Here is a 12,806-nt window from a genome sequence, read left to right as displayed (position 1 = left end):
CTAGTTAGCCGTGATACCACGTCCCGTTAAACGCAGCGACCGATTTAAAGTGTGTGAGCGGCAGTTTAACGCCGCGATCTGCGTGCGATCAGCAGTGCTGTAACGGAATGCCTGTGAATGTGAACCTTTTTAAAGCATTCAATCGCATTATTTTGCTGTAAGGATGTCGGAAGTGCGAAAAAGTATTGATATATATGGTGTCGATACTTTTATAGGTCTCAACATGAATTTCGATATTCATACCTAGTTTTAATATTAGGTATAATTGCTTGTTTGTTCTCGATCGAATTTAGTATTAAAGGTTGGTTGGTAATAAAGACGGTAACTATGACCTGGAGACGGTAACTAAGACGCATGATAATATTTATCCCGTAAAAGCAGTTGTTATGTATAACTTCATCGCTTTATTTATCTTGGAAATAATTATTTTTGAACGGAAATAATTTGCCTCTTAAAAAGAATGTTGATAAACTCGGTAACCACATACATCTACTTTAAGAGAAAAGGTAAGTGATGCCGACCCGCTATTCAATTTTACTTGTTATGTTAAGCACAAAAAAAGTTAAAAATAAATTTATACACGGGTTACAATTTTTTTCAGGTTAAATACCAGTGGTTGCGGTTAGTGGCGTAAGTGGTTTCCAAAATATTCATCACTGAAAATATCGATATATCGATTTTTGTAGAACACGCCTATGTAGCTGTCGTGCGTTGATTATAGAACGCGCGAAGTGATAGTAAAAGCGGTTAGCTCAGTATAATAGGAGCAAAATAAACTTCTTACTCAATCTGGTTCCGCTGGGCATTCAAAGATATACCTAATAGAGTTTTATAAGATGAGTTTCTTTGAAAACATCGATTTCTCTTTTTCTCTTAAGGACACACAGGCTTTGATGAGATAATCGAGCAAACTACTTATATAGGTTTATTATAGGCACATAGAAGAGTTCTTTACTCTAGATCGTTTTTTGTAGGTATTAAGTAATGCTAAATGAGGTTGAAATAACTTTAACTTTTAATAAATAATGTATGTAGCTTTTTACAGCGGAAAGAGATGTTTTATGCTTGACCATATTTCTAACTATATCGCTGTCTATTTTACACGATTCAGTAAAATTATCAATATAGGAAAATTTACAAAGTTAACTGTAACGAAAATGAGGGTTAAAATAAAAATACTACATATTGGTTGTTTTGAATTTTTTTAGATAATAAATTTTAAGTGTTATAGCTTTTAAGTGTGTTTGTTTTCACCCATGTTTTTATCAAATCTATCTGCATCATTGTGTACTGAAATCGAGACATCACCGTAACAGGTCTTGCCACCATCTTAAGCATTGTATGTTGATAAGGGTAGATTAAAACAGTGGCGTGCAACTCATACATGCACGAAGGCACTGCCTACCCTAACTCTTTCACATAATTCGATTACAGGGATTTTTATATTTTAAGCCATATGTCGGCTTTAAACCTACCCTGGTAAAAAACCCTGTGCATGCTATTGGAGTAACGATGGGTGTTGCTGTTCCAAGATGCTGGAACTGCAACACCCATCTGGAATGGCGATTCTACTTAGATAGAAAGCGGTGCCAATTATATTGTACGCACTGACCTTTATTGTAGTAACACAATAGAGGTCAGTGTTTTTATACAACTCACTAAACTAAATTGGCAGGTCAAAAATAGTGCTTTTTAAACAAAGAACATTGTGCAAATGGTTGCTCTACTTACAGAACTGTCAATTAAGTCTAGTTTACAAAAGAATTGGTATCGCTAGTGCCAACTATGTTGCACACAAATCTTTTAAAAAATGCCGGAAGTTAATAAATATTCAATCTTATCCAAAATCTTTGCAGAAATATTTGCGGACAAAAGAAAAAAGTACAGAGATATAAACATGGAGCAAGAGATTACAATTTGGTGGCCTTATAGCTATATAGCTACTTCTTCCAGGCAACCAAAGGCGTAAAAGGAAAAAAAACATAGAATAGAGATAGGTGTAATAAATAAGATATAAACATTAGGTACACAAAATATTACACACTTTACATTACACATGATGTATATGATGAAGATGTATATTGGATGTAGATCGGTTTAAAACATACTTTTAATGCCCTAGAGAGTAGATTGCGCCCAGGCAAATTTAACTCAGCTCTAAACCTTATCTCTTCTCTGATAGAGAAAAGAATAAGAGCTTCGACTTTCTACTTTGCTCTTATGTGGATATAACAGTGATAGCCTAGCCTAGCTTAGGGCTTTAGCCTCCCTTTAGAGGGACCGAGTTCGATCCCCAGTACACATTTTCGAATATTATATTATATTTAATTTTATATTATTATGTGTTTTATGCAATTATATAGCACGACTGAGAGACTATATTGTTCTCAAAGGCGTGTGAAGTCTACAAATCCGCACATGGCTATATAGACTATGGCCTAAACCGTTCTCATTCAGAGATTCCGTACCCTGTAGTCACCAGTTAATTGGTGGATAATGATAAATCTTTTTATCACAATAAATATCCATCTAAGAATCTTGGGAGTGATATATTTATGGCATTCGAGCGCTAAGATTTTTTATAGATTACGTAACTTTAGAATTTCTGTCGTGGGATTTTTTAATAGTATAAGTAGGACTTATTATAAACTAGAAAGGAAAAGAAGGTAGATAAGAATGTTTTAAATAAATACATTTCTATACATACCAACCGGCTTTACAACGTAGCAATAATTATGAAAAAATAAACAAAACTATCTTTCTTTCAACTTTGTTGATGTAAGACTAGTTTAAAAAGGTAAACAAAACAAGTCTGTGGAAGTTGCCGTGATAAAATTGCTTAGGTAACATTAGGCTCTGTTCACATTTATAATTGAACCAGTGACCCAAATAACTCATCTTAAAGTAATAGATAGGTATATTCGGTAAAAGTAATTATCTGTGACAGAATTTCAATTTGACGAAGATTCCTTACAAGGCCTCCCTATATTTCTAATTTATAATATTCTTACAATATCAGTTAAGGAATGTTCACAATAAAGAGCCTCTATTTTAAATTCATATGCCTGTAAAAGTCCAAAACGACACAAAACTCTCAACAAATTCCGGAAGTAAATAAATCATCAATCTAATCCAAAGATTGAGAAATTGACTTAAGTAGTGCTATATCCAAAATATTCAGTAAGTTATTTTTTTTAATATTACGACTTGAAACCGATACCTCATGTTCTCATTATGGAAGTTAATAATAAATAATAGATCTAATCCAAAATCTGCAGATGAGAGATTGACGTAGTGTTTTATTCAAAATATTCAGTAAGTTTTTTTTTTTAATATTACGACTGAAACTGAAATCTAAACGTCAAATTCTCATTATGACACAGACTTAAGTGCGTTCATACCTCAGTAGTCTCTGTCTATTAAATAGATGAAACTATAAATCTCAATAAAATCTGCCGCGTGTAATCTCAAATTATGTAACTTCAGTTCCGTGCGAGTCTCACAAAAAGATCTTAGGGATAGTAAGCCATTAGTTTATCCAGTTATATAAAGGTTAGCTAATAGCCATTAACAGTTGGTAGGGCTTGAAGAGAGGAGCGGGTGATACCTCCTTAGACTTTCCAATCCGCCAATTTTATTGCTAGGAAATAGGTGAGCCTATATTAAATACATACAAACACATGATAAGAATAAACACTTAAAGGTTGCGATATAATATATATATAAAGAGCGTTGATAGCCCAGTGGTTAGGACTTCGGCTTCACTTTCGGGGGGCCGAGTTCGAATCACAGCAGGCACCTCTAACTTTTCTTAGTTATGTGTGTGTAAGTAAATAAATTTTTTCTGAATCTGCATGCCTGAGAGTTCTCTATAATGTTCCCAAAGGCTTGTGAAGTCCACCGATCTGGGAGGGCACTGGGAGAGCGTGGTGTCCACCACGTTATCCCAGTGCAGATCGGCTTATACTTTCTCATTGCGAGAGGAGCCCCTTACCCTATAGTGGGTCGGTAATGGGTTGATATGAAGAAGACGAAGACACTAGAATCAAGTGAAAGTGTTTTTTTGGTGAGTTTGTTTGTTACCATGTCCGGGTGTACAAAAACATCCCCCGATCTTTAAATTTGGCACATGTATCGCTGGCATCTTAGAGATGGAAATATCATAAAGAAGCAGACGAAGTCGCGGGCAGCGGCTACTCTAATCAAATTGCGCGTTCGATTGAATGTGACATCGATTTTTCACCCGCTTCAGTTTATGATGAAAAAGTGTAGGTTATGTATTATATAATTAAGATTAGGTCATGTTTCTTTTTTTTAAATACTATAAGCTCTAGCTTTATTTTTCTAACATAATTTCCAATCACAGCATTCAACATAGCATATTTAGAAACTAGTTTAAATTCTTATTCTGTTAATTAATATTTAAACTAGTTCTAAATATCCTAGAAACTAGTTCTAAATATAAAATAATATAAGTAGAAATTATATAAGAGTTAATAACATAAAATTTCAAGCATCTGAATATAATATTAGCATGCTAGCAGCTAATGTTATATTCAGATGTACCTAATTATGCTTTTACGTTTAGATGATGAACTAAGTAAAAAATGTAAAAAATACAAAGTATACGAGCCACTTTTATATTGTATTAGATCTATATCTAAGCCTTATATAATACGTAGTTTTTAGAGATGTAACCGAAATAATGAATGCTGATCATTATCAAGAATACATTAAACGCTGAATTTAGCACTTTTAACTTACTTCATGAGGATGAAATCTATATCTTTTACAAACAAGCTGACATGAATGATAATGTTGTCTCACTCATTTTCAATACATAAAAGAAATTACAGTAACTGTTTTTTAACTTGTAAGTGCTCCGCTGGCTTATAGGATTGACAACCCCTGGTTTATGCCTTTTTGGTCATTAGAATATACAAATGTATTAAGATGACTTTATTCTCACGTATATAAATAAATAAATATACTACGACAATACACTCATCGCCATCTAGCCCCAAAGTGAGCGTAGCTTGTGTTATAGGTACTAAGATGACTGAGTAATAATTTTATGAATAATAAACATATAAACCTATACAATACAGATAAAAACCCAGACACTGTTCATTTATCACAGGAACATTTTCCAGTTGTGGGAATCGAACCCATGGCCTTGGACTCAGAAAGCAGGGCGCTGCCCACTGCGCCAATCAGCTGTCCAGAGTATCAGAGGATAAATTCAAGAGAGTGTTGTTGCTTTTGATGTAATGACGTCAAGTCAATCAACGTCAAAATTTTTGGCAAATGGCAATGAGACTTATAATCTACAAAATGTTATTAAAGCACCCAGATTAAGTTAGTCAAGTTTCAGAATCTACATTTAATAGGAACATTTATTAGACACAATATTTTTATCTACTCTCTCAAATACATAATCAATATGCAAGCTCTGATACTTTCGGAATTACGTATTAATATCATAAATATTAGCAATATCTATGAAGTAACGTGTAATACAGTGCCAATGACTATTTCCTAGTTATTTACATATTTTGTGATGTTACCTGTGATACCCAATAGAGTAGTAGATAGTTTATTATGTAAGATAATAGGATTTAGAAAAAAATAAAGTAATCTTTGAAAGATTTACACAATGAAAAATGCGCAATATCTTAAGTCAAAGTCAAAAATATCTTTGTTCAAGTAGTCCCATAGGTGGCACTTTTGATGCGTACATTACATGGTAATGAGATGATGGCGATAACCATATTCGTAAACTTAAAACTAAAGCTACGAGGGTTTCAAACGCGTCCTGGTCTATGAAGAAGCCCATAACAAACTTAGTCGGGTGTTTTTTTTGTTATCACCATCTCACATTGTCATTTTAAATTATTAAAAGAGCAATCTGATTAGAGCAATCATTCACACATAAGCTTTTTTATCGATTACGTAGTCCTTTATACTACAATATGACTTTTCTATAAGCTTACGTTTAATACAAACTGAACTTTTTAAGAGACATCTCCAAGATATCAATGGATTATTACTTTATTATTAATATTACTGGTTAAATGTTATCATCTTAAAATGAGATGATAAAATTTAACCAGTTATTTTTATTTAAAAACAAAAAAATTGCTTTTCAAAATAAAAAATAAAAATATTCACATCAGCTTATAAATGACGCAGTTCTGGGAATTATAAAAAAAAATTATTATATTAAAAAAACTACAACTGAGTTGAGAACCACTCCTTTTTGAAGTGGGTTAAAGTATCGCATTGATAACCTATTACGGTTATAACGCGCTGCCAGCAAAAACACTGTGGATATTATTAATTAATCATACTGTTTTTATAACGCGCACGTTTCTCATTTTGAGTCTCATTAGGTTTGAATTCTTATTAAAATTTAATGGTTACTTTATTAACATAATTTCTATTTCTTAATTAATATATTATTTTAGTAAATGAAAAACGAAATTAGTTAAAATAATAAGTCCAATTAAAAATAGCATCAAATACGTTTTTTGAATACATATAAAAGACTTCAACGAGTACATTTCAAAGAGCAGATTTTTACCTACATTTTTGCTTTGTGCTTGCGTGCAATGCAAAGATGAAATAATATTTTGATATTGTATCAACAACCAACCAACCGCCTCGTGTACTCGTTGTAAGCATATTTGATTTCCGATTATGAGGTCTTGGGTAAGATTACAGAGGCGGCCAAAAATAGTAGGGTTCTTCTTTTATGATATTCTCATTAACAGCCCAGAATTTCGAAGCTGAATTTACAATGATTAAGTGTTCTCGTAGGCACGGAGCCTAAGAGAGCACTTTATCATCACATGTACAATATAATAATTGTCAAAGCCCACCAATTTCCATTAGAGATGGGTTGTGGATCCATTCTATAAAGTTCTCTATTTTTTATAAGATAGGAAAGCCTTGCATAGCAACGGGATAATAATAGACTGAGGATGTGTGCCTAGTCTGAAATTTTGCAAACCTGGGTGATTAGGGGCTTATACAAGTAAACGTAGTTACATAATATATGGTCGTGTATATAAAATATTCTTAATATCTAGTTTGAACCTAGTAGCGTGTCGCATTGTGGATTGAATTGAAACTACATACATCCATATTTGGAATCTTGTCAGCATAGAGTACAGCTATAGACGTAATCATAGTAAACCTGCATTAATAACATTAAAGTATTGTATTGTATCACTAACAATTAACATGTTTAACTGGAATATAATTATGTAAAGGTAGCTCATAGGAAATTTATTAAATGTGCATGTTTTGTATTATATCGTGCTGAAAAGATATACCTAAACAATTAATTACATTATGTGTGAAATAAATTATATTATATATACGCTACATAGTCACTATCGCGAAAAAAAGAATATGGAACAGTAACTTCCTGAAATAAGTTTCCGCGTTCAACCATACAAACAAACTCTTCGGCATTAATAATAAGTAAAGACATAATTGAAATTGCTTAATCAAATAAATGGTTTCTCGGAAATTGATCAAACGGTTTATAACGGTATAAATATTTTGTAGATGAAAGCTCTTTACTTTGTGCACCATCCATTGTCCGTTTTATCGCTTTAAGTAATAAGGCAGCCTTTGCACCCTGACAATATGTACTTATACTTTTGTTTTTCTTTGTATGATTACTATTAGTTTTGTTGCAACACAGTGATGCTTTCTATCTGTCTATGAAAGAAATAGCGGCTGTGTTCAGGTCAAAATAATATTAACATATAAACCTTTTGAGGTCCAATACTGGACACTGTATTATGCCACTTTTATCCAGTGACCTCATGGACCTTATAGGCTTATAGCGTCTGTCCTGGAAACGGGTAGGGTTGCAACAAATGCTGCATTTTCCAGTGAGGCTTCAGACCTAAACATCTATAGGTTTTTTGAGCTACGTTATTTCTACTTTAGCTTTGTAAATCGCTGAGCTATATGGGAAGCTCTGGTGCTTATTTGATCAACTAGTTATATACTCTGAACATAGCTCTCTTCATTGCCTGCAAAGTACCATTAGCATAAATAGCATCTAATCAAGCAAATAAAAGCCAATAAAGTAAGCGACTTTTAGTTGTTTCGGTTGCAAAGCTAATCATAAAATCAAACTAAAAATTTTAAAAATCATTAAGTCACGCGCGCCATGATTTAGGTAAAACAGTGATGAAGAGGTACTTCACTAGGTAAGGCAGGCTCTAAACCCGTCCTCATGTATGAGTTATGAGCACCGAGAGTTTATAACTAGTTTTAGTAATAGGAATAACGCTCATTTGCTCATTTGGCCGACTTTCTATTGCGGTCGCTACGATGTAACTTATTTTTCTTGTTTTTTATCCGACTATGGCGAAGTGAGTGTGATGTTTTTGATAATCTCATTTCCAGCGCTCCCTTAGCGCATTGCACGATATTCAAGACGAAATCCCTCTCGCAATGCGCTAAGGTTTTGTAGGTATAGCACTCCGGATCGTTCCCGGTTTTAATATAACTACCATACTCCTAACCGGTTAGTTCCAACTCAGACAGCATAACCACTTACTACCAGGTGAGATCAGGGACTAAATTGTGAAGGGAAACAAAGTCATCACCATCATTTTAGCTGGTGCAGTTTGCCATAACCATGCTTTGCTAGCAATTGAGAATTGGATAACATTGTATTGTACCTCTATTATTGGGAAGTAATGGCTATCCCGGGCAAGCGAGTTGGTCACCAGTATAATACAGATTGCACAGGTCTCGCCGTCGTTTATGCTTGTACCATATATTCCTGACCAGCTAGTTGGAAATGGTTCTACCAATGTAGTTAGGTCTTCGATCATCCATGATCAGAGCCTGCTTTATCGATCAGCAGATAGTACCGCAGGCAGAATGTGTTAACTATTGGAACGATACCGAATTTTTGATTAATTTTGAATATGGTGTTGAACTCTGTATATATTTAGGGGTCATGGTACTTATCTTTGTCTGGAGAGTCTAACCTCTAAATCCCTGTCTCCTATGAGATACACTCATACTCAATATTCTATTACGTGTCTACTTACTTTTTTTTGTTTTTAACCTTTTGAGATATAAAGGGTTCATATAATTTTTAGAAGACACAATAAAATACCAGTCCAGATTAAAGCTAAATAGCGTTTTTCTAATAATAAAAAAGTTATAATTATATTAAGTATTTGCTCGCGCTACTTTCTACTGACTTCCTCTTGGATTTTGATTATCAACTTGGTGCACAGGTGTCATAATATCTTTATTGTAATTGAAAATCTTTGAAATTTCAAGCGCGCGCGCGTTGCTTTTAAAGATCTATACTTATCTTAATTAAGATTTTAATTTTATATTATACTTATTTAGTAATAAAAACTAGGTCAAATTGATATTGTTTACAAGTTATAGATAAGTGCTATTGTATATTGTAAGTTATATTGGGTAAGATTTTCCAAATATCAGTGCAATTACCATTTACCAATGACCAAGCAAATGAAAGGTATGTCTATTGTTCTAACATAATAATTTGTCAATCGAGTTTTTTGTTTCCTTATTCAAAATAAAGTCTGGTTACAATACCATGTCACTTTACGAACTAACACGCAATTTTTAACGGATTTTGTAAACCGTTTTTATACGCTAATTAAAATTGCACTAGTAGGTAAATCTAGTATTTGTAGCTATTGAAGTCGTGCTGAAGTTATTTTTAATTACAGTAAGCTGGACGGGTAGGCCATTTTTTATTAGTCATACATCGCGGTTTCTACTTATTCGGCATTTAAAAAAAGTACTTAACTGCTTGGCGCAACGATACCGAAAGGGTGATAATTAGCTATAGCTGAAGTATTGCGGCACAAGATCGAGGTATTTGGAACTCTCTAAAAATACCTATGTCCAGCTGTGGACGACGATATAATCCAAAGTTGTTTAGTACTACCTGAAGACTCTAGTCTTTAAACAGTGAGTTTTTATTTTCGGTTACTATGGGTTTTATATGAAATATAAGTCCCTTAGATGGGACGAACCCGCTGAACCCAAGAGCATAATTATGAAATCCCAAATTTCAGCATTCGGCATACATCAGTTTGTATGAATTATGGTTAAATTATATGTAATTTAGCATCTATAAATTTCTCAATAGACCCCTGCTGATATTCGAATCAAGTCCTTCCTATAAGGCCCAGCGAAGGTACCGCTCAAGAGAACGTTATAAAATTGGACTCTAGCATATTTTTTTTTAGTGTGCTTCCACACCGTGTAATGATATTGGGCCATTGTCGACATAACACGTCAAGTAGATAACAATAAAAAAAAAATTATTGACGTAATAAAGTCCTACATTAAAGAACTGCGTGTTCTCTAAGAGCACTACAAGTTAAATTTATAGTGGTGGTTAGAAATAAACATATCTTCTTAGTCTGAACTACATTAATGGGTCTAAAAAAAATTTAATTTAATTTTGATGCGCATCGGATTATTTGGATAAAATCTGTTGGAATGAATTGTTTATTTTGGGGCTATGTTTTTCTAATCGGTTAACTTCAGGTTTGTAATAAGTATTTATTTCTGACTTGGCACGGTCATGTAATATGGAGGGAAAAAGATCATGCTATCTGAAGATTATTAAATATATAGATATGTAAAAGTACAAAGAAGTAGATAAAGACAAAAAGAAGATTGACGGATTGATTTGGTTTTATTTCTGAATTAAAATACACATTTTCCATTTATAAACGGTCTTTTAGTTATCACCAGTCCCACATACTCGTTTACAGAACCGTATTATTGACATATCTATAACGTATGTAGTAGCAATAGTCACAGTAATTATGAATGGTATGGCTATTGAAATGCCTACTCGAGCGTTAATCTATTGAATAATAATGTAGTTGCTCCAGTTATTTAATTACAAATTGCAAAGACCTTGGACTTATGAACTATTAATAATAATAATAATAATCATTTATTTTTCTAAAAAACAATGTAAATAGGTAACCAAAGCTTAACTATAAAATAAGCTAGAGGCCCTGATAACCAAACTAAGTATAAACTCGTATGATAGTTATCCGTGCTCTCCCCCGTTAATAGTTGCAATAAGACACAGGCTTTGTGCTTATAATTACAAAATTTTAAAGTACATAATAATTAATATCTAGTCTATCTATTAATAGTAGTTTTGTGAGTGTGTTATGTGTGTATGAGTACGGTAGGTATTTTATTCTTGTATAGAAAGTAAATTTTCAGTCGTATCAAAATCTAAATCAAGGAGCCACTTATTTATTTCTTTTTTACAATTATGGGAAGATTTATTGTACAAAAAATTACCAAGGAAGGCAAAAAATTTGTTAGAGAAAGTGGTGCTACGCATAGGAAAATATCACATACTAAATTTTTCCGACGTTTATCTTCTAATTTTCGTAGTATACTAACCTTACTTATAGGTTACCTACCAATATTAAACAATTTGACAATAAATATAATATCCGGTGGGACCCACTTTAGATAAGTATGCATCGTTTTTACTATTCAAGCTGTGTTTAATTTCTCGGTAAACGAACAAGGAAATGGGATACACTTCCAATCGGAAACGCGCTGCAAATAAACTTCTTTGACTGCACAAAATTTTCTGATAATGATAAACGTTTTATAATGTTTTTTCATTAGTACTTTTTCTTTTTCATTGATCGAGCACTGCAATAGCAGGCCTGGGCCCCTGTTATGTCATCTCGGTTTATTGTGACCGGAATTGAACACAGATAATTGTTGATAATTGTTGATCTAGATGTTTGGCCAAAAACTTGGATTTATCACCAGAATTGAAAGGTTTTTCCACATTGTGAAAGCTTAATAAAACACCTGCCAAAATTAGGGCTGCAGGGAACAGTCCCTGAATTTCTCTCCAGGCTTTTATCCTTTTGGGGGACACTAATGAGCAGTTGCTAATGTTCGTGATACTACTGAAGTCTTATTTTTTATTTAGACTAGACGAATCAATTTCAGTGTGTCCTTAAACACAAAAGTGTAACGGGTAAGCGAACAGTCCTCTTTTTCTATTTTCGATGTAAAATAGGTATCGATGACATTTGCAACTAGAGCGTGTCATCTCAAAGATTACAATTATAGTTTTTATAACATTTTGTTGTTAGCGACACTGCAGCGTTTCATTTAAAAGAGCTGTACAATGGCGTGAAGAATTTAACCGATGGTACGGAAATAAAAACTACTTAATGAATTTATATTTGTTCTTATTGTTTTGCGTCTTAACAATTTGTTTAACTTTTGATAGGTAATTAAATAAAACATGATTAAATCATCATCCTCCTTGGCCTACTAACAGAGACGGCCTCTATCATAGGAGATTTTGATTTAGAACTTTGGCCCACCACTTGGATTTGTAGCCAATCATGCTAATCCCTAGACGAGATAGACCTATTATGATTCATAAGCTCTATATTTTGACCTGAAAAAAAAACACATATTGTAGAGTTTATTTGCTTTTCTATTGAATGATGTACGTATTTTAATTGCATATACTACGTATTTATGATTGTATATACTATAAAATTTTGCGCTAAAGTTATGTTAAATAAATGAGGAAACAACATTTATGAAGTTCATACTGCGCTGTTACAAGTTTATGTCAACTGTTAACTATTGTTTCTTTTCTCAGAGTTCAAATAATAAGTCAACAATAATGATTTTATTGAAAGAAATGTTATTAATAAACTTCGAACCTACGATGATGGGTGAAAAAAAGCTTTATTAACGTTAGCTTA

The sequence above is a fragment of the Pararge aegeria genome, chromosome 18, assembly GCF_905163445.1.
Source record: "Pararge aegeria chromosome 18, ilParAegt1.1, whole genome shotgun sequence".
NCBI classification, from domain to species: domain Eukaryota; kingdom Metazoa; phylum Arthropoda; class Insecta; order Lepidoptera; family Nymphalidae; genus Pararge; species Pararge aegeria.
This window is presented reverse-complemented; position numbering follows the sequence as displayed.